The following is a 24,071-nucleotide window of genomic DNA, read 5'->3' on the forward strand; positions in this document are numbered from 1 at the left end:
AACGGAAAGTGAGGTCAGACATGATTTCATTTCCCAGAAAGCCAAAATATTGCGCTACTACTTCACTTTTGGTAATGAAGTAATATTTTTATTGATTTGTGTTATCTGTGCTTCAAGTCTGCACAACTAGTTACAAAAGGATACCAATGGAATCGATGTGTAAAATTAATGTCAGAAAGATAATTAATTTCCTGAAGATGCCCCTAAGGGCTTTCAACGCACCGCTCTTTAAATAAACAACAACTGTTTCAACTTGAAAGTAAAATTCCTTCATTTACATATAACAGGCTGTGGTAAATTAACGTAAACACTTTCGCAAGCTCATGACTGGTTGGCTGCTGTTTAACGATCTTAGCTCCACAATGCTAAACTTCCGATTCTGCTTAGTCGCTCGATTCGGCACCAGCCACTTTTTCCTTTTCATTTTATCAGTCTTCTGATTTGTATGACGCGGTCCCAAACGACTTTAGTTTCAATTTTCCTTTGCAGTTTTTTTTTCCGCTCTGCAGATCACAGATCGTGGAAGTTGTTACCAGATGTATTAACACATGTCCTGTCATACTGTCTCATCTTTTAATTAGAATTTTGCACATATTTATTTCCTCGACCGTCCTGTGAAATACCTCCTCAGCCCTTATTCTCAATGCACGTAGTTTCAGCGTCGCTCTCTAACACCACATCTCAGACTTGTAGAGAGCCTTCTTTTCTAGTTTCCCTGCAGTCCATAACCATCTTTCATAAAATTTAAAGCTCCAGACGTACATTCTCAAAAATTATTTCCTTAAATTAAGACCACTAATGTTAATATTCAACAAATACTAGAAGAAATTAAGGAGAAAAGGAGATCTTTAATATGATGTAGAGAAGGAAAACTAAATAATTGGACACTTAATTCTACATGACAGCGCGATAAAGAATTGCTTCTAAGGATCAATCATGTGGCGGCCCCAGAATATCTGTAAAACAAAGTTTTATAAACTGGATGAACTGCAGAATGCATGAAGCAGGAAACGGCAGCGTGGGAGCAGACTGGGGGATGGAAGGCTACAAAATGGTTCAAATGGCTCTGAGCACTATGGGACTTAACTTCTGAGGTCATCAGTCCCCTAGAACTTAGAACTACTTAAACCTAACTAACCTAAGGACATCACACACATCCAAGCCCGAGGCAGGATTCGAACCTGCGACCGTACCGGTCGCGCGGTTCCAAACTGTAGCGCCTAGAACCGCTCGGCCATCCCGGTCGGCTGGAAGGCTACAAATACTTAATAGGTTTCAAATATATTTAATAAAAACAGAATTCAATAAACACGAATACGAGAGTCACACAGTAAAAGACAAGGAAAATAACAAGCGCTCATTCCACAAATACGCATTAATATCTACCACAGCATTCCAAACGGTTAAATGTAGTTAGTGACGCCAGTAAATGTAATAAGAAAACGAGGCGGCAGTACCGTAATAGAGGATGACAAACAATAAATGGGATAAACGCGAGCAGTGCACGGCCCACCTGCTTACATGGTAGACGCTCTATCCACTGATCCATCGAGGACACAGACGATAGTGCGACTGCAGAGACTCTGGCACGCTACCCATGAGACCTACAATTCCAACTTACTGTCCACACACAACATGTGTAGTGCCCTGGCCAACTATATTCGTTGCTCGCGGCACTCAATCTACTGATTCCCGTAAGAGTTTGAGCAATGTGAGTGCATCCACACTCAAGAAAATCATTGGCTGGAAGGTCTTTTCTATATGAAGATGGTATCTGTTCTTTCATGTCCAAAACACACTGATAGATTGACTGTCGCAGGTAATGAGTGTAGTGGGCAGGGGCACTAAAAATGTAGCATGTGGAGAGTAAGTTCCAAATGTAGGTTTGACGGGGAGCATGCTAGAATCTCTGCAGTCGCACTATCCTCTGCGTCGTCGATGGCTCAGTCAGACAGAGCGTCTACCATGTAAGCAGGAGATCCCGGGTTCGAGTCCAGGTCGGGCATACATTTTCAACAGTCCCTCTTGATCGAGAGCAGCAAGATCATTAATCTTCATATGGAAATCTGGGTCTGGCAGTGAGTCGTGCACGGATAACCAAATGGTAAGGCGACCGCTCGCGATAAGCGGTAAATCTGGGTTCGAGTTCCGGTCCAGCATGAATTTTCATCGTCGTCATTCCATACTAGAGCTGATGCTTGTCGTTATTCGCAATTCCGAATACATTTAATGTACTCCACAGGCTAGGCCGCCCACTCCAGCTATGTGGGACCCATTGGAGTACTCTTGGATAAAACCGGACCCCTAACTGTCCATATTGCTACCAGCAAGTCACTCCCTCATTAGTAGCCGAGCACGCTCATATATCCACGTCTGCCTAAGCGTGCGTCCTTCTGGCGTGCAAGCGTCGTCAGGTTCTCCCAGTAAGTGTCGAGGGAGGAACACGGGGCAGATACACTTAATACTTGGGGACAAAAATGTCGTATACGTATGGCACAAATGCGGAAGAAATTGTACAAAAAAATCAATTAATGGAAAGAAATACTTTCACAACGCTTAGTTGTAGGTCTATCTATAATAGTCCATGAAGAACAAATAACATTTGTTCTTTACACTAAACATAGAGGTGCACTAGATTACACCAACAATGAGGTATAGATTTGTTTTTCAAGTCCATACAATTCGTAATATATTTCCCAGAATCTACATTTAATTTTTGTCTGTAGTACTTCTCCACCAGGTAGTTCATATGACGTTGCTAAAACTGTAACTTTGTATGGTATCACTCGTAATAAGTAGTTTAGCCCATCCGTCGTTTCTCATACTTGCACTAAAGATCTGGGAGGCTCTAAAGGAATTTAACTATCTCTTTTGCCTTCTACGGCAGTGGTTACTGCTGGCGGCGAATTAGTGTTCTGTTAGGTGCCTAAAGCACTGTTTGGCGAAACTTCCAGGAAATTGCATTTCAGATAAATACACCATATCAAAAGCACTTACCAAAAGCTTTCAGAAGTATCTATGCCATGCAGGGCAACGGCCTTGCCACAGTGGAAACATCCGTTCCCGTCAGATCACCGAAATTAAGCCCTGTCGGGCGTGGGCGGCACTAGGATGGGTGACCGTCTGGACCGCCATGCGCTGTTGGCGTTTTCCTGGGTGCACTCAGCCTCGTGCTGCCAATTGAGGAGCTACTCGACTGAATAGTAGCGGCACTGGTCAAATAAAACCAGTATAACGACCGGGAGAGCGGTGTGCTGACCACACGCCCCTCCTATCCGCATCCTCATCTGAGGATGACACGGCGGTCGGATGGTCCCGAAGGGCAACTTGTGGCCTGAAGACGGATTTCTATGTCGTGCGGTTGTTATAACACTGTACCAGCAACAAAAATTCACAACTTCGATAATTTCAGAATCTATAGATATAAAATCGGAAAGTGGCTTCACATCATCATGTCACTTAACTTTAAAGTTTTAAACATAGATCTCCAGCTTATGGCTATGAGAGCATCTAAATCTGTATAGTTTCGTATTTTCCATCTGCATTCTTGAAGGTACGTCTTTCTGTTATTTTTTTCTTAATGGAGCATCTTTCCTTTGCTTTATATTTTTCACTCAGCTTCCTGCGGCTTGTCAGTGCCACCTGTGAACAGTCGAACCATGTCAGATTTGTTGTTGGCCGCAGGTATGGTCAGTCTGAGAATGGGAACCTTCTACTGGGTGGAATTTTTTCTACAGCTTCCAAAACCTCAATCCAATTCACGTGGGCTATCCCTGCGATAAGCAACTGAAAAGCATCCTATTTAAGCTAACAGGTGGACGTTGCAGAACGTCACTCTACAATTTTTTTTTCATACCTGAAGGATTTGAAACTGTCAGTGACAGGGCGTCAATTTCCAAAAACAGCACGATGTATTCTTCAAAAACAAAACAAAAAAAAGGAACAAAAACACAAAAAAATCACGTTTAGTTATCAGGAAGATCTCGGAGTACTCTTAAGTAAAAAACATTTTGAAGTTAGCAAGAACGCCGTCGAAAGCTATGTGCGTGGTGTGACCGTCTTATAATCGTAAAATCACTCATTCAAATCTCGATTTTTGAAATTTTTTCTATTTCACTTTATGTTCCAGGTTGTTAATTCTTAACAAAGAATAATATACTTTTATTTGCAGCTAGTAATAGCATGAATGAGGGAATATTCACAATAAATTAAAATTCCCCATAAAAACGCAAATAGAAAATAAAATACGTCGTATACCTATATAAAGAAAGCAGTTGTAGTGTCCAAAACAAAACGATCCAGAATTGTATACCTGCTGTCGAGGAAAAACCTACAGACGAAACTGATGCTAACCAACACCAGCGCTTGGAAAAGTCTACCAAAAACACTGAAGGAAAAAGGTTAAGACGTGCCTATAAAATTTTACAGTGTAGGTGCCATGACTGACCGAATAGGTCAAAGGAAACCTTCGTGACCACAAGAATGGTAGTACATCGTTTCGACAACCTTATTTGCAACAACACGCCATATCATGAACCAGACCCAATGCGTGAGTGTAAACTGTGTCATAGACTATGTGAACGTCACCATATACAACTCTGTGCCAAAAGAACACTGTCAATAAGTTCTATGCAAAACCACAATATGTAAAGTTTTAATTTCGTGCAGTATCATAATTTTACTTCGAAATTTTATTACTATTTGGCTCCAATGACCGTATTATTTACATCATCTGTTCTGAACTTCTAAAAGTGCAAGTCTATTGTTTTCTTATTTTCAAGCATGATACAAATAATGTTGTACATTGACAGTTAATTGTTTGTGTTACTGTGGTGATCTTGGTTTGAGGGTGCTCAACGGCGTGGTTATAAGCGGATGTACAAATTCCCAACCTTTACATATTCCATTGTCGCCATTTTCCTGAATGATGATGAAATGGTGAGGACAACACAAACAGCCAGCCCCCGGGCAGAAAAAAAATCCACGCTACGGCACGGAATCTAACCTGGGACCTCGTCCGCCAAGGACAGTAAAGCAAACCACGTTTTTTTCTTTATTTTCTGTTGTTGTTGTCCTCATTTTGCTCTATACTGTTCGTTGTATTCGTTCGAAGCGGACGTCCGATGACTCTTCAATGATCCGTTTATTCAGTTTCTTTATTGCGAAGGGTAGCTAACCCTATGACCGAACATGCTGAGCTACCGTGCCCGCACCACTAGCACACGAGCTGCGGACATTTGTGTTGCTGTAATGTCCAGCAGCTTTCATTACACAATATAAAGATAAAACTGCACGCTAATACACTTTGTTACAGTTCACCCTTTTTCTTACTTCTTTTGTAGACAAATCTACACTACTGGCCATTAAAATTGCTACATCACGAAGATGACGTGCTATAGTCGCGAAATTTAACCGACAGGAAGAAGATGCTGTGATATGTAAATGATTAGCTTTTCAGAGCGTTCACAAAATGTTGGCGCCGGTGGCGACACTTACAACGTGCTGACATGAGGAAAGTTCTCATACACAAACAGCAGTTGACCGGTGTTGCCTGGTGAAACGTTGTTGTGATGCCTCGTGTAAGGAGGAGAAATGCGCACCATCACGTTTCCGACTTTGATAAAGGATCCCAACGGCCTCGTATCACTAGCAGCAGAGATGACAGGTATCTTATCCGCAAGTTTGCAACGGATTGTGCAGCCACGTCTCCATTCCTGAATCGTTTGCAAGACAACAATCATCTGCACGAACAGTTCGACGACGTTTGGAGCAGCAGGGACTATCAGCTCGGAGACCATGGCTGCGGTTACCCTTGACGCTGCATCACAGACAGGAGAACCTGGGATGGTGTACTCAACGACGAACCTGGGTGCACGAATGGCAAAACGTCATTTTTTCGGATGAATCCAGCTTCTGTTTACAGCATCATGACGGTCGCATCCGTGTTTGGTGACATCGCGGTGAACAAACATTGGAAGCGTGTATGCGTCATCGCCATACCGACATATCACCCGGCGTGATGGTATGGGGTGCCTCTTGCTTGCATTGAAGGCACTTTGAACAGTGGACGTTCCTTTTCAGCTGTGTTACGACCCGTGGCTCTACCCTTCATTCGATCCCTGCGAAACCCTACATTTCAGCAGGATAATGCACGACCGTATGTTGCAGGTCCTGTACGGGCCTTTCTGGGTACGGAAAATGTTCGTCTGTTGCCCTGGCTAGCACATTCTCCAGATATCTCACCAACTGAAAACGTCTGGTCAATGGTGGCCGAGCAACTGGCTCGTCACAATACACCAGTCACTACTCTTGATGAACTGTGGTATCGTGCTGAAGCTGCACGGGCAGCTGTACCTGTACACGCCATCCAAGCTGTATTTGATTCAATACCCACGCGTATCAAGGCCGTTATTACGGTCAGAGGTGGTCCAACTGAAAACATCTGGTCAATGGTGGCCGAGCAACTGGCTCGTCACAATACGCCAGTCACTACTCTTGATGAACTGTGGTATCGTGCTGAAGCTGCACGGGCAGCTGTACCTGTACACGCCATCCAAGCTGTATTTGATTCAATACTCAGACGTATCAAGGCCGTTATTACGGCCAGAAGTGATCATTCTGGGTACTGATTTCTCAGGATCTATGCACCTAAATTGAGTAAGAATGTAATCACATGTCAGTTCTAGTATAATATGTTTGTCTAATGAATACCCGTTTGTCATCTGCATTTCTTCTTGGTGTAGCCATTTTAATGGCCAGTAGTGTTCCTTGTTTCCTTTTGGTGGAGTGGCAGCACTGGTTGTGTCCGCAGTGGAGGTGGTGCAACCGGCGAGCTCCGGCGAGTCGCAGGCGGCGCTGGTGAGCCCGCGCGTGCTGTTCCTGGTGCTGGTGCTGCTGTCGCTGGTGCTGCCCGCCGCCTCCGCCTCGGTGGTGCTGCTGGTGCGATGACGGCGCGCGCCGGCAGACGCCAGCGCCGCGACGCCGCAGGCCGGCGCCGCCGCCCTCGCCTGCAAGCCGCTGCCCCGCGACGGCGCCGACGCCGTCTTCTAGGCGCCGCCGCCTTCTAGACGGGCGTCCCGCGCCATCAGCGGGCATGTCAGTTTTAAAAACAAAGGACTGTCGCTCTCTGACTCTCTCTGCCGCACAAACTCATCTTCCTGGACACCGAAACGTTTCTCGTCTCACCGCGTGTGGTAGTCGCTACTGCGCACGCTGCCTGTCGCCTCAGCCGTGGGGAAGCGTGTGGGTAGGCACAGCACTCGAAGCGGTCGTGTAAAACCTCAGACAAGTGCGTAGATTGCTCCTAACTGACTGCTTACATCCGATATAGAAAAAAAATAAGTCAAACGTCATTAGGAACCTCTTTCTTCCTAATACAGATCGAGATGATACTGCGTAAGAGAAGCTGCCAAATTACATAGCGTTCATTATGTGCGTAGCAACTAATTCCAGTGTAACAGCAATAATTTATAGCCACTGTTATTAAAATCAGTTGCCAACTAAAGCAGAGAAGAAGAAAAATGGCAGATTTATCGATGAATCCGACGGCTGATTGCTTTACGTAACCTGCGCAGCACTTTCTGCTTGGAAGTTCTGCCTTGATTCATTGTAAGACAAAGCCTAGCAGCGCCGCCGTAGCAGTGCATCAATCACGCCTGTGTGACTTCCATCTGACATATTTCAAAACGTCACTACATCAATGTGATTTAATATTTATGCCAATAACTCGTAGATCTCAATGAATTGCAAATTTCCACGAAAAATGTCGTTGACCACATTAACTAGCCAACAGACGGATGAGACAAAGATGCAGGGAAGGCCGTGAACTCGGAACATATACACACATGACCTCGCAGAACTCACTAGAATTTTTCTCTAAGCAGAGAAACTACTATGGTGGCAGTAAAATTCATGACAAAGTAAACAGTATCTTTGTACCTACGGCAGCGGTAATGTTTTATTTACTCACAACTAATTATTTCATTCTCCTCGAATACAAGGCTATGTGAAACGGCGCCCTATAAAATTACATCAATTGTAGCCATGGTAATACATTATCATGCTGGAGAATTTAAGTAATTAGCTCCCCCCCACCCCCACTCCTACCCCCCGTTCTCTTACGTTCTTACACACAAAACACCATGGACATTACACTATAACATTATCATATATTTATTTTTCAAAGAGGTTCTATTTACTCACAATTCCTACCCCAGCTACTCTGATTAACGAATTTTAGAAATATGGCTGTCGATTAGAAAAAAGAAATAGTGCAGGTAACAAAAACTTAAAGAGATACACATCACAAATTTTTGTGTACTTCCGATATTGGCACTAAGGATAAAATAAGAAAGTGCTAAGAGTACGTCACAATGATTGTGATAATTTGATAGGAGATATTGACGCTAGCTATCGAACTCCACAGCACCGAACACGCGAGGCTTAGAACAAGAAAAGTCACAAGTCTCTGACTCATGAAGTTAGTCAAAACGGAATGCATCGTATTTTGAGCAAGTAGGGCATTTGTGAAAAATGACTTACCAACATCACCAAAAGGCGATTCAAATAGAATAAGGGCACGTGAAACCTGTTTTGGCTGTATGTCTCCAATCATTAATCATATGTCAAAACATTTTAAAACCGCATAACATACTGCAAATTGTGCCAAGCATTATCCTTTCTGGTTTGGTGTCATAGGTAGTGTACCATTCGCACAAGCCTCAGAGATTGTTTCAGTACTTCATCTTGAACTAGAGTGTGGGACACGAAACTTGTGTGTAGATGACGAGGAAGATTACTTGGTGACATCGGCAGTGTGTTCTGTGTCACCGCACTAGCTAGCAGTTCCTCAGTCCTTCTAAACTCTAAAGAGATTTCGCCACCATGCTCTGAGACTTGGGAAAGAGCTCAGTGGATACTGTCACATTTCACACTAGCATGGCCCTCGAAAGGAACAAACACGAAGTATTGGCATTGCAAAAAGGGTAACGAAGCTCCATAAATATATTTTTCTTCTCTTAGTGGGATGTTAGCGTAATTTGCCTTTCTACGAGTGAGACTGTAGATTTATTAGGATGACCGTATTGACGTGGGAGAGTCGGAAAAACTAAATTGTACAAACGTATTGCGAACGCCATCGCCGAGAATATTTCGCACTGACTGGATCGAGACAATCAATAACAATCAGGAAACGTCAACTAAGAAATAACTGCAAATCATTCTTCGTGTAACACTATGATGGCCACGCAGCACAAAATCTACAAATTGTCAGGTAAACTGCTCCTCTTGCCGTTAGTGCAGCGGTGTTTCTCTTTTACATATTTACTGGTAACAGAAATATGGCAAAAAGTAACGACTACGAAACTTTGACCCGGTCTCTAAGTACGCGATGGCAATCGTATAAACGCAAACAGAATCTTGGGACTCTTTAGAATTATTACTGAACATCATGTTCCATTTTTAGTGCTGAAATTAATAATTTGCGCCGAAAAATCGGTCTTCTCAAAAATAATTTTGTTGTGTGCCTATCAGGACTAACTAAACACTCCTTGTGACAGCTTTGTAATTAGACGCGACTTCATAAATTCTACGGTTGCACGAAAATTGCCTAAGTACTAATTGCTGTTCAACAGTTATATACTATTTATGATAAAAACTAGATTCAAAACAAGAGCGTATCGAAATGCAACGGTAAAATTTGACGAGCGGATCGCACGTACCGGAAGAAGAATCAGGGTATGACCACATGTACCTAAAAGTGCAAAACTCCACATTTATCCAAGCAGGTATGTACGGGGTATACTTAACAGACTCGTAACTTTTCGGATGTCACACTGCGGTCAGGTATCAGAGAAATTGTTTTAACCGACATCCTCTTCCTCAACAAGCATTTACACTCGTCGTAGTATTGCGTGCAAGCTGTAGCAGCCGCATCACTGCCGTTGAATTTCGATTCATCCTGTAAAAGCACTGAAGGGATTCATTTCCGCAAACATTTAATTTGCAGTCTGTACAGAAATATTGCTCACTCGTCTTGTATGGTTAAGCAGAAAATGTACGTTACGGGAGTTGAAGTTAACAAAAAAGGGCGTTAACATCTTGCCAAACATTGAGTGCCACAGATCCTATAAAATATCCAACCGTTGTCGCTCATAAGCAGCAACGCCTGAAATGTTGTCAATAACGAAGGGCTACATAATCTACAAGAGTTAACTTCATTTCCACAAAAGCGTAAGTTCCACTACGACAAATGAATAATAGGCAATGAACAGGACAGACCCATATCGTCGCAAACGTTTACTTACTCAGCTCATTGCGTAATCACGTAGTCTTCTTTTTGTTCATGTGCACAGAAACTCGCCATGCTACGAGAGTGTAATATGTCACTATCATTAATAGATGGCTTAGTGTGTAATATCTCTGAGATGGGAGTAACGTATACTCTTTGTCTTGTATTTACTACGTTTCTTCTTTAGTTTATTATTTTTCTGTTTTTGCATCTCCCTTAAAGAAAGGTTGTTTTCTATTTAGATACAGCCGCCTCATATCCTATCCATCAAAAGAGGAAATGGCTTCTAAGCAGGAAGGCAGATATACATTTTCATCAGCAAAAATAAAAAAAACACATCACTGTTCCAGACATTCCTAAATTATGTACTCGAGGTATCATAATAAAACGGTTTTGGAATAAGCTTCATTTTGGAAAACTTAATCATCTTTATTAGTAGTCTGGATGTTAAAATCAACTGAAATATAACTAACATCGCCTTTCGTGTGATACTACAATGAAATATTTTATGGCAATAACCTCTTAATAGTACTGCCACAATATTCTTCAAAGTTCATATTGTGTAGGGGAAGGCTTAGGTATAGAATGTAGAGTGGCTTATTCATTCGATACTAGACAAATAGCCAGTATGAACATCCAGTAATTTAAGGACTGTCACGACTTCACACAGACTTCCAGGCGCCAATGTCTTCCTATATCTGAAAAAAATGCCTATTTGTAATCTCACTGCTTTATCTACGATGGTTTTATATAGTGAGAAGTCGCTATCTTCTAATTGAAACGTATTTTTGTATGCTACCAGTAAAATAATTGACCCCATCGTGACAATTTTCCAGTTAAACGTTGAACTGACTTTCAGAATATTGAGGCCTAAAATATGCATAAGATATATGGATGTTAACTTCGTCTTTACCTCTTAAAAGTACTTCTACGCACCAATTTACTACTTCGTTTGTGTAATGCAACTCACCGACTTCCTTATCCGACATTCTTTCGCCTTCGTTAGAGCATTCAGCGTTTTCTGGTTGTATTAAAATTACACTATGGAAAAACTGGAATCGGTACAGCTTATCCGTAGTAACTTCACAATTATTAAACAGGGTCTTAGTCTAAGCTTACCAACAATGAAAACTCTTAGGAAAAGAAAACCCCTTATTTTCTCTATACACAATTTTTAAAACTGACATGTTAAATGTGTTAACTAACGCTGTATAAAGTGTATGTAATATTGTGTATGTAATATTTTTAAGAAGTGTAAATAACGTTTGTTGAGACGTTTATTGTGTGACAGATATATGCTGGTGCGTTGTAAATTATGTATGTATCCAAATTTAATAAAATGTATTTGTTTTTAAACTTCTGTAAGATATGAGCATAAGAGTGGTGCTCCAAATTATTTTCATTGTGGATGAAATATTTCTATACGTCTCTGAGCGACAAATGATTAAGTACCAAACTAAGTAAGTCGTTGTAGAGTAGGAGACACTCACATGGAGCCCGTTCTACTATTCTTGTCCAAATGAGCCAAACGTTCTGCTAAATTTTAGAGATTTCATTCAGTATTTACAGTTACTACAAAGACTTCAGAAGTTGTGACGTTCATGCTCCACACAATTATGGCTTCTACGAGAGGTGGAGGGATGTAATACCATCAAAACAATTTGCCCCTTTAAGCAAGGATCGTAATCTAAGCTTACCTACAGTCAAAACTTTTACGAGAAGAAAACCAGTATTTTCCCTACAAACAAATTTTAAAACTAAATTTTAAATTACATTTTAAGTTGTTTTGGAGATACTAAGCGCCCTGATTACGAAACACTGAGTGAGTAGTCGTTGTTGTTTTTGTGGTCTTCAGTCCTGAGACTGGTTTGATGCAGCTCTCCATGCTATTCTATCCTGCGCAAGCTTCTTCATCTCCCAGTACTTACTGCAACCTTCATCCTTCTGAATCAGCGTAGTGTATTCATCTCTTGGTCTCCCTATACGATTTTTTACCCTCCACGCTGCCCTCCAATGCTAAATTTGTGATCCCTTGATGCCTCAGAACATGTCCTACCAACCGGTCCCTTCTTCTTGTCAAGTTGTGCCACAAACTCCTCTCCTCCCCAATTCTATTCAATACCTCCTCATTAGTTATGAGATCTGCCCATCTAATCTTCAGCATTCTTCTGTAGCACCACATTTCGAAAGCTTCTATTCTCTTCTTGACCAAACTATTTATCGTCCATGTTTCACTTCCATACATGGCTACACTCCATACAAATACTTTCAGAAACGACTTACTGACACTTCAATCTATACTCGATGTTAACAAATTTCTCTTCTTCAGAAACGCTTTCCTTGCCATTGCCAGTCTACATTTCATATCCTCTCTACTTCGACCATCATCAGTTATTTTTCTCCCCAAATAGCAAACTTCCTTTACTACTTTAAGTGCCTAATTTCGTAATCTAATTCCCGCCGCATCACCCGACTTAATTCGACTACATTCCATTATCTTCGTTTTGCTTTTGTTGATGTTCATCTTATATCCTCCTTTCAAGACACTATCCATTCCGTTCAACTACTCTTCCAAGTCCTTTGCTGTCTCTGACAGAATTACATTGTCATCGGCGAACCTCAAAGTTCTTATTTCTTCTCCATGGATTTTAATACTTACTGCGAACTTTTCTTTTGTTTCCTTTACTGCTTGCTCAATATACAGACTGAATAACATTGGGGAGAGGCTACAACTCTGTCTCACTCCCTTCCCAACCACTGCTTCCCTTTCATGCCCCTCGACTCTTATAACTGCCATCTGGTTTACGTACAAAGTGTAGATAGCCGTTCGCTCCCTGTATTTTACCCCTGTCACCCTTAGAATTTGAAAGAGAGTATTCAGTCAACATTGTCAAAAGCTTTCTCTAAGTTTACAAATGCTAGAAACGTAGGTTTGCCTTTCCTTAATCTATTTCCTAAGATAAGTCGTAAGGTCAGTGTTGCCTCACGTGTTCCAACATTTCTACGGAATCCAAACTGATCTTCCCCCGAGGCCGGCTACTACCAGTTTTCTGTAAAGAAATCGCGTTAGTGTTTTGCAGCTGTGACTTATTAAACTGATAGTTCGGTAATTTTTACCTCTGTCAACACCTGCTATTAGTAGTACAATGACATAATATCCCACGTAAATTCAGTATCTGTGTGGATACTTTCTGCAAAATGTATTACGAATGGAATTAGCAGTAAAGAAGTGATAAAATAAAACGTTATATCTGATGCGGCAGTTTTACTGCACGAACAGCGAAAAGCGAAAATATAGTAAGCGAAAAATATTTTTCCTTTAATCAATTCGTAAGGGAGGTGTCAGCGAGAAAAAGTTTCATAAAGGCTTAAAATTATGTGTAAAATATTCTCATCACAAATACTTTGTGAATAAGGTCTGGGTATTTGCGCGCTGTGAGTTGCGCTGCCTCAAGACACGTACACTAATTCTGCCTCGTTTATTGTTCTTTCTGTAATTAATTGCTCGTCCCTACAACACACGCACACCGATATGTCATTCAAGATTAACTTCAGTTCAGTAATCGTGACGCCGACAACAACTTTTGACTAATCGGCGTACTTGCCTTTCTTCGTGTTGGCTCTGAGCACTATGGGACTTAACTTCTGAGGTCATCAGTCCTCTAGAACTTAGAACTACTTAAATCTAACTAACCTAAGGACATCACACACATCCATGCCCGACGCAGGATTCGAACCCGCGACCGTAGCGGTCACGCGGTTCCAAACTGAAGCGCTTAGAACCGCACGGCCACAGCGGCCGGCCTTTCTTCGTGTCTTCGCTTTATTGTGGCCCACTTAAGACTACGAATTGTTTTTCTGCCGTTGATCCATTGCTCTCAAGGTTTGTAACTGTTCATCAGTACGAATGCTAAGCCCGATACACAAATATCACTCAACTGAAGTCTAACACTCGTCTTACTATATCGTCACGTCGAGAACGGTAAAGATTAACTTTCATCAGTCGACTGACTGAGGAATACTTCAGTCTCTACCTCACGAATTATCAAACTTCCAAAACTGAAACAATCTAATAGCGTTAGCGTCCAGACAACTATAGCAAAAGTACTCTAGAGCGACTCGAGGGCAACTAACTAACTGAACATTTCCATATACGAGTTACATTGTAGTGGCATTGAATTTCCTTTTAGATGAGGCTACAACTTTCTTCCATGGTAAATGTTATCTTTGACTGAATTACTTTCTTGGATTTAACCTTCGTTCATATGATTTTGAATTTTTTCTATAGATGTTTGATAAAGAATCTATGATAATCCTTTCCTTTATCTCCCCTTTTTGTGTGCTGTTCCGAGTATTTGAATAATATAGGTGTTAATCAAAATATTAGCAGTGTAGATTTTATCGTCAATTGTTGCCGTCACTGTCAAGATGACTCACTTCCCTACTTTAAGTTTCCATAAAGTTTGTTAATTGATGTTTTCTATCCTTGGGGCGTTACAGTGTCTTACTGTGTTAAACGTGAAACATAAGATTATACCTCATACTGAGTAGATTATGACAGTGTTTTAAATTTATAAATTCGGTCAGCAATTATATAAAATATTCAACATAAAATTGTTTTGTCGCTGAAAGTCGTCGGAAACGCAAATAGGGTCACCGTCCACCCGGTTAGTCGTTTAGTAATACAGATGCTTCTTTAAAATATGTCTCAGTACGAGAAGGGTGCAACATCGCAATGAATACAGGAGACTACTAGCGTAATTAAAAGAGAAACGACATTGGTTAAAAGAGAAACGAGAAGAGTGAAAAGACAGAGTTGAAAGGTACTCCTTGGAAATTTAGCGTAGGATATCCACGTAGATTAAGAAGAACTTGTACAATACTAAAAACTCTCAATAAAGACGAGAAATACACCCTACTATGGAATAAAATCTCCGATGAAAAAAGGCTAAACTACTTCCGAAACGTACGGGTAGGGGAAGAAGAAAATATTTTAACACTCAATCACATTTGAATGTAGATCCAGTATCGTTAGAAAAACTGGAAGACGCAATAGGGGCCATGAGGACGGAATTTTACAGATAATGCTTGTAAATACTATAAGTCTGTGTCCATATTCCGCAAGTCGGGTGGAGCTCATTAGCCTTACCTGTACCGAAAAAACGAGACCGAAATGACTTACGTAACTACAGACGTGTAAGTGTACTAAACTTTTGGTGCAGAATACTTTCCTAGTAGATGAAACGCTTGAACAGCGAGTTTTCTTAAAGAAAAACGAAATGGATTTAGATGAGGAAGACCGCGTATGGACAATGTTTTCTCGGTAAATGAGATAATAGAAAGTCATAGGGAATTTAATCTGCAAACGTGAAACCGCTTATCTCTTCGTGTTTACAAACATGAGTAGCCAAATGAGACGTGCGTTGTGAAAAGGTCTTCGTTCTGGTGGTGAGGTCTAAGTTATGGAAAATTTAGAAGAGAATGGCATTCCTCAGCATTTAATAAGTTCAGTTCAGAGTTTGTATGCTGACAAAAATATCAAGATACTCGTCGGCTCATCCATTAACACAGGAATGAGGAGACTCACCCAAGGAGTGCGAGAGGAGTATTCTACATCGTCCATATACACTGCCAATAAACGGCAAATAAAATGGAAGATTCCTACATGCAATACTCTTAATATTTAAGACATTTCTTTTGGCAGATGACTAAGTTACACTGGCGGACACGAAGGGGAACATACAATGAGCTGTTAGTTGCTTACATATGATTACAAAATAACGTTATTTAACCGTATCTACAAGAAAAAATAAATCATGATCTTTTATAGAAACGAACGACGCAGAGATAAAATCATAATAACACACTGGAAGAAGTCCACAGAATAAACTGTCTGGGCTGTGATATCTCTTATGCCTATGTTAATGATCCTTAAAGAAACTGCAAAAGTACTTACAAATTTTACATATTTTATTTAAGAACGCTCCTGAACAAAACGAGGAAAGAGGTAGAACATAAATTCTATACTAGTATGACTGTGCGCTATGAACCTGAAAAATGTACTTAAACGATTAAACAATTACAGAGAATTAAAGCGGAAGAAATGAGACTTATAAGACTTTTGGCAGGATAAAAATTACACTATAATAAGTACAGTGAGATAAGAGAGGAACTCCAGGTTTTAGGAATAGTAGAAAGGAATTGCATGACCATCTACTATGTTTGGATCAAACCCAGATACCAAGAAAATATATGATTAGAGATGTAACGGTAGAAGAAGTAACTGGCAGTGTTGTTTTCTGTTGCATTTACAAATGTAAAGTTCTCAATCACAGGATACTCACATTCGTTTTGTAGCCGATGAGTTGTTTAAAAAACTGCCATCTGTTCACAGCTAATTTCTTTCGTTTCTAGGGATCTTAATCTCAGTATTAATTGACTTGTTTGTTAAGCATTGTAAGACACAAGGGTAATCATGTGTCGGTCTCTCTAACCTAATGTTACTTTAGTAAATGGTCCCTGCTGAAAGAGTAGTATTATGTCGAACTGGAGAGATCGGTTATGATATAAAAAAATAAGTGAATTTAAGTGAAATTCCGGGAATCATTATAACTATTATGTGCTACTGTGCATTTGTCCCAAAAGATGATAAATCAAGATCCCAGTATATATTACTGTTGTATGAATTTACTTTAAACAAGATGAAAAGCAAACAGAATATAACACGATAGCTATGTTCAGTTTTGCATTTTAGGTTAGTGTAAGGAAGAATGGAAATTACCTGCTAGAGCAATGTGCGTAGTGTTCGTACTGCAGCAAGAATAGCAGAGTTTGCTTATGTGCCGGCGCCTATTAAGCCCCCTGTATGCGATCAAACAATCTGACAAACTTCCATAGATCGTCAAATTTTTCGGTAATGTTCGGCTTTGCTTGAAGTGTTTTTTAAACGTACTGTGTATGACGTGTCTGAGAGTAACTTTGATTGACAGCCTATTTGACAAGATGTCAGACGTTATTTTTTGTTGATGTATCGGCGAGCAAAGTTAGTGAGAAAGAGTTTCTTACTCCGTATCGTGAGTTGCGATCTAAACAGAGTACGGATGAAAACAAATGAGCACTGGCAGTTACCAAAATGATAAAGGTGTTACATCTGTCCCAAGCACATATGAGCGCTGTTTGGAAAGTAAGGTACGATCGCGCGCGAAATGGAAACCACAGTGAAGATACTATTCAGATTTGCACAGATATGTTGAGCAGTGTCTCAAAAATGCACGCCGCTCTTTTCAGTTCTTAGTACACAGTGAGCACATTAAAGTGCCTAGAAGGTACTGTCTCCCGCCAAGTACGAGGACCTGTGAGAGATAACATGCGTTTTCCTTTCCATGAGCCAGCCGCTTCGACCGAGCGGTTTTATGCGCCTCAGTCTGGAACCGCACGAGCGCTACGGTCGCAAGTTTGAATCCTACCTCGGGCATGGATGAGTGTGATGTCCTCAGGTTAGTTAGGTTTAAGTAGTTCTAAGTTCTAGGGGACTGATGCCCTCAGATGCTAAGTCCCATTGTGTTTAGAGCCATTTGAGAGCCTTTTTCATGACAAACTCTGACATACTCTGTAGGGGCACAGACGATGCTCCTGCAGCATTTTCGACTACACTCACAAACAACATTGAAGCTTTGACTTTGATATTGGTAACTCCAAATCCTCCACGGGGACAGGGACTCGTTACCACTTCATAACGGTGTCGAAAAATATAACTTTTCACTAGGAAACGACCGGATAACTGCGTCAATATAAGATCCGTACTTTGTGAGGAAGTCTAAAGGAATGGGGTTCGTGCTCTTTAATTGCCACTTGAATACGACCTGTCACCTCCCGCCCGTTGGGTGCAGCCACTTTCATCGAGCAGCGATCGATAATAGCTCCCAACGATCTGTTGCGTCCATCCCCCGTTGTATATCACATGAAAACTTGGCGAAAATCCCGCAGTGGAAACACAGTGCATTTCCGTTCATTGATGCGGGCCCAGAAAGAATACAAGAGATCCAATATGTCCTTCAAGAAGGATACAGGTATGCCATCGATATAATGTAGCAATGCCATGACATCATCTGTGTACAGTCGCACCGAGAAGTTTTCGCCCATTATCTTCTAGCCACATAATTAATCAGCAGTAGATAGTTAATCATCAGAGGTTCATGGGACAAAAGGGAGGTGGAGAGGGGCTCCCCTGCGATAAGACTCGTCGGGCTGTGATCAGGGGGGTAAGGTTTCCATTCACCATGACAGATGCTTGAATAGCAGTAAAAAGATTAGATAGTATTTTACATGCAGTATGACTGAGACCGATCGCCTCGAGCAGCTGTATCAAGAAGCTGTGACTGATGCAGTCAAATTCTCTTTTGAAAGTGATGAAAATTAAGGCTCCAGAAACAGAAGTCGCTGCAGCCGCCGAGATGACGTACCGGCATTCCACTACATGAGTCAGGATAGTGCGCTCAGGCACATAAAAATATCAACAAACGTCTATTAACCACCCGGGAGATAATTTTGACATTGAAATTAAAATGTGTGAACGTTCGGCATTTCTCTGTGTCTGGACATCCGTTTGTCTTTGGAATCATGACAATTTTATCCACCTTGACACGAAAATATATCCCTCTGCATCACCTCATTCACCAGTGCCATAATGGCATCACCTGCAAGAGGCTAAAACTTTACATAAAAATTTCTTAAGAGTACCGTCAAGTCCCGTCTATTTTTGGGATAGTACATTCATCATTTAATGCAGGAGTAACTAAGCAGTCCAGGATAGGAGTAAAATCATCAGGAAAAATGGTATCAGCATCACGAAAGTCATAAAGATCGGTAAAGCAATTAAAGATCTCTCTGGAAATATCACGTTGGGACGTCAGCACGTGACATCAGTGTGAGGGTCGCGATACATCGTCTTTTTCGACGCGGCCGCAATCGGATAAGATGGTATAAGGAAGTCAATTCATCCTGTAGGAATGAGCGGGATTTTTATCGCTCCGTGGGTCTCTTTAGCTAAAGAAGATTAACATGGCAGACACCCCTAATCCGTAAGGGAGCTTGGTGGTACCTTCATAAAGTTGTCGTAAGGCGGAACAATAAAATTCCTGGGGCTACTAGAGACCCTACGCCCTCTCAGCGCCGTAACACACTGCCGTTTTCCGGAGCAACGGTTTTTCATCCCCTGGACCCTATTCCATACACGAAGGATAACGGTCCTGGGAGCGTAAGCTACCGGGCCAAACGTCTCGAACGATAATCTCAATGAAAGGGGCGTTCAAGAGAGATGTGTTGAACATCCAGGGAAGGCAAAACAGTTTTACTGCTTGCGGAATATGATTTAAGGTTACAACTACGGGGTTTAATCCACAGGACGCAAAACACAACTAAAATCCCCGCCCTCTTCGTAAAAATCGCGCTGGATCGCTGGAATTATCAGACCCAGATGAGGAATAAAGACGAATTAAAGTATGGTCACATAAAGTGCCGCCTATTCCCTGGCCGGTATCAAGAACATCGAAATCAATCAGTGAAATTCCCTCTCTTTATCGCAGTGCTAGTGCTCGGAAAAGAAAGTGATCAAATAACACTTATTGCAAAAATAACACGTCTACAGTTGAATCGTAAATAAACGGTCGCAGCGCCGCAATTCTACACTCCTGGAAATGGAAAAAAGAACACATTGACACTGGTGTGTCAGACCCACCATACTTGCTCCGGACACTGCGAGAGGGCTGTAGAAGCAATGATCACACGCACGGCACAGCGGACACACCAGGAACCGCGGTGTTGGCCGTCGAATGGCGCTAGCTGCGCAGCATTTGTGCACCGCCGCCGTCAGTGTCAGTCAGTTTGCCGTGGCATACGGAGCTCCATCGCAGTCTTTAACACTGGTAGCATGCCGCGACAGCGTGGACGTGAACCGTATGTGCAGTTGACGGACTTTGAGCGAGGGCGTATAGTGGGCATGCGGGAGGCCGGGTGGACGTACCGCCGAATTGCTCAACACGTGGGGCGTGAGGTCTCCACAGTACATCGATGTTGTCGCCAGTGGTCGGCGGAAGGTGCACGTGCCCGTCGACCTGGGACCGGACCGCAGCGACGCACTGATGCCCGCCAAGACCGTAGGATCCTACGCAGTGCCGTAGGGGACCGCACCGCCACTTCCCAGCAAATTAGGGACACTGTTGCTCCTGGGGTATCGGCGAGGACCATTCGCAACCGTCTCCATGAAGCTGGGCTACGGTCCCGCACACCGTTAGGCCGTCTTCCGCTCACGCCCCAACATCGTGCAGCCCGCCTCCAGTGGTGTCGCGACAGGCGTGAATGGAGGGACGAATGGAGACGTGTCGTCTTCAGCGATGTGAGTCGCTTCTGCCTTGGTGCCAATGATGGTCGTATGCGTGTTTGGCGCTGTGCAGGTGAGCGCCGCAATCAGGACTGCATACGACCGAGGCACACAGGGCCAACATCCGGCATCATGGTGTGGGGAGCGATCTCCTACACTGGCCGTACACCACTGGTGATCGTCGAGGGGACACTGAATAGTGCACGGTACATCCAAACCGTCATCGAACCCATCGTTCTACCATTCCTAGACCGGCAAGGGAACTTGCTGTTCCAACAGGACAATGCACGTCCGCATGTATCCCGTGCCACCCAACGTGCTCTAGAAGGTGTAAGTCAACTACCCTGGCCAGCAAGATCTCCGGATCTGTCCCCCATTGAGCATGTTTGGGACTGGATGAAGCGTCGTCTCACGCGGTCTGCACGTCCAGCACGAACGCTGGTCCAACTGAGGCGCCAGGTGGAAATGGCATGGCAAGCCGTTCCACAGGACTACATCCAGCATCTCTACGATCGTCTCCAAGGGAGAATAGCAGCCTGCATTGCTGCGAAAGGTGGATACACACTGTACTAGTGCCGACATTGTGTATGCTCTGTTGCCTGTGTCTATGTGCCTGTGGTTCTGTCAGTGTGATCATGTGATGTATCTGACCCCAGGAATGTGTCAATAAAGTTTCCCCTTCCTGGGACAATGAATTCACGGTGTTCTTATTTCAATTTCCAGGAGTGTATGAACGGAACTTATTCCATTCACATTCAAGGTGCTATAGGACTGCTCGTCTGCTGTGTGCTGATTCTTTATATATTTTTAATTTATATTGAACCTGTGTGACTATCTCCTCACGTTACCTTAGAGAATTTTACTCGATTTTGGGTCCTGGCTGCTAATATACCAGGCACATAAGGAATGGTATCTATATTTTGACCCTTAGTTGAATAACAATTATTTTTGAAATGTGCGCAACGGAAACTGGTGCGAGTTTCTCTAAGATAACGCGTTCTGGGGAGGTTGAACTCAAAGCCGTCTTATAGCAGCTGGTAGTCTATCTAAATTCACATTTCAGATTATTTCTGTCTTTCATTAACTTTAGAAAATCGGACTGAATAAGATACATCCTACCCAGTTCATGTGCCAGGTGATTGGGGACTATTTCTTAACTGAAATGCTGACTCTCATTCAATAGATTTATTTTCTACTTCGATGAAAACTTTAGAATCCGACATTACAATTTTTCTTTAGTTACAAAACTTCAGCGTTACCTCTCATGGGTAGGACAATGACAAAACGAAAACGCTACACGAATAATTTCATATATGACACATAATTTCATAATAACACAAAAAATATATGATACATAATTTCATAATAACACAAAAAATACATAAGTGGGCCACACCGTCTTTAGCGGAAAATCGTCATTCATTCTTTAAGACTCACTTATCGTCATGCATGAATTACACCACTAGAAATTTAAGGTAGGCCACTGCTGAAGGTAGATAACCTCTATCAGAGAAAAGATTCTGGGCAAAAATGATGTACTATTGGCGCCAAAATAAACTGTGAACTGAACTCACAAAGAAAGTACCTAAAATAATTAAATTTCTCGATCTACCATCCGATACGCAATCTGCACTCATTGAGCTAAAAGTGAAGCTTATAACTCGGGAAATAGCTACATGAAGTGATGGTTCCTGTTGCATGCTCACTACCACACAGCAAAATTTCACAAAAACATTTCAGAGAAAACTATTGCAAATAAATTAAAACCGTAACCTGTACCGATGAAGGTATGTTGAATGCGTGCTATGAGCATACCCTGTCGTAAATTTTTAGCCATATTACCTCATTTCTATCTCACCAAATCTGCGAGCTGCTGTGCTCCCGCGTCCGGTCCGTCTCATGGCTGGCCCCACAGTGCTCTCCACGCACCAAAATCCGACCAACGTTCCTATTCAGACGCGGTGGTGGGGAGACTCACCTCACCCCCGCACCAACTTTGTAACCGACCCCCGTGCCTGTTTTCATCTTTGCCTGCTGCTCTGGCCTACCTGTCGTTATTCTTGTAATGTTGGCAATGACTGCTATTCCCTTAAGCTGTTCCCTTTGGTCCATGCTCCCGCTACATTTGACTTCCATTCATGCCCATGCACCCTCATACAGAATGGAACAAGGAGTATACATATAAACTGCGTGTGACCTCTTTGTGAAATGATGAAAAGAAATAAACAAATGCGTCAAATATTCCTTTCACACAGCGAAGTATTGAAGCTGCTAGCAATCAAAGAAAAACTTATATCTCGATATAGAAAATATAATTACTTCCTACTGTAACCTGAGGCAAAACGAAAGTAACGCCTCAAAGGTAGGAAACGCATAGTCCTGCGTCCAGTTGTTACCAAAACAGTTTGTTTGATTACTTCCAAGCGACCTCTGAAGTCACAGTCCATGGCAGAGTCAACTGATGAATGAGAGTGTAAATAGATGGATCTCTCTCTTCCACCTTGATCCTGTTTTTTTCTTTCTTTCTTTTTTCGCAACACCGCACGCGCTGATTGAAAACGCTGTTTGTTGCGGCTTCGCGGGATGCCGACTGCCGTACAGGGCAACGTGGGAGGGTCACGCTTAATTTCACTATCAAGTGCGGAGAACACACTCCATTCCACCGCGGCTGGGTGGTGCGCCTCATGAGAATCAAAGGAAATGCAAACAAGATATTTCTTTGACCGTCACCACGTGTTCCACTGGCACACTTGGGCCGGTCTGGGTCTGCTCAGCGGCGACCTGTCGCATGCTTTCCCCAATCTGGGGGCGCAGAAGAAGGGCGGGAATGTGTTATAGACTCACTGAGGCCCAACTAGTCCGTCTATATAATACGGAGCTCCCGAAGAAGAGCTCACAAACTCGGGAGTATACATCTGAGGGGGTGATGGAAGCCTTCGAATCTTCAACAGCAGCTGGCAAGTTATCATTCGCTTTGAGCTCTGGAAAGGTAGAGACCTTCTCCAACGGGATCAGCAGAGCGGAAAAGGAAAGAATAATCGTCTGACTCCTCACCATCTTGCATCCCTCTACGCTTACTTTGCATTGGAGGTGGCGGCGACGCGGGAGCTACAGCAGCAAAGTCTCACACGAGCTTCACAGTGGAAATTCACTAATTCCGTCAAGGAATGGCTCATGCTGCCCCTACAAAACTTGATTAGTCACAATGGATTTCGTTTGAGGAATGAGATCCGCTAATGTTAACCTATGACGATGTTCATAATTAAATTTTAAGACGGTGACGAGAAGCGGGCAATTTGTGTGGAGGTATCCACTCTCATTATACCTAAAACAGGTCTCTTGTAGTCCTGTGTCAATTATATGCTTCCGGTTTCCACACACCTGCAAATGAGAGGGATATTTTAC

This window comes from Schistocerca piceifrons, chromosome 6 (assembly GCF_021461385.2).
Source record: "Schistocerca piceifrons isolate TAMUIC-IGC-003096 chromosome 6, iqSchPice1.1, whole genome shotgun sequence".
Lineage (NCBI taxonomy): Eukaryota > Metazoa > Arthropoda > Insecta > Orthoptera > Acrididae > Schistocerca > Schistocerca piceifrons.